Genomic DNA, 212 nt, shown 5'->3' on the forward strand with positions numbered 1-212 from the left:
TATATTCACCTCTGATAATCTAACTTTTCTTCTGTGTGTGCACGTGTACATACTTCCTTCTATCAGCCCACAAGTGTTTCACAAAGCAAAATTCACGCCCCGCATTCCCGCGTGCGTCTCTTGGCGGCGCAAACATCTGATCTGTTGTGTCTGAGCCGCAGTGTGTTGCAGCAGCGCCCCTGCATGGTGGGAGCAGAGGATCTCCCCTGCAT

The sequence above is a fragment of the Penaeus monodon genome, chromosome 27, assembly GCF_015228065.2.
Source record: "Penaeus monodon isolate SGIC_2016 chromosome 27, NSTDA_Pmon_1, whole genome shotgun sequence".
NCBI classification, from domain to species: domain Eukaryota; kingdom Metazoa; phylum Arthropoda; class Malacostraca; order Decapoda; family Penaeidae; genus Penaeus; species Penaeus monodon.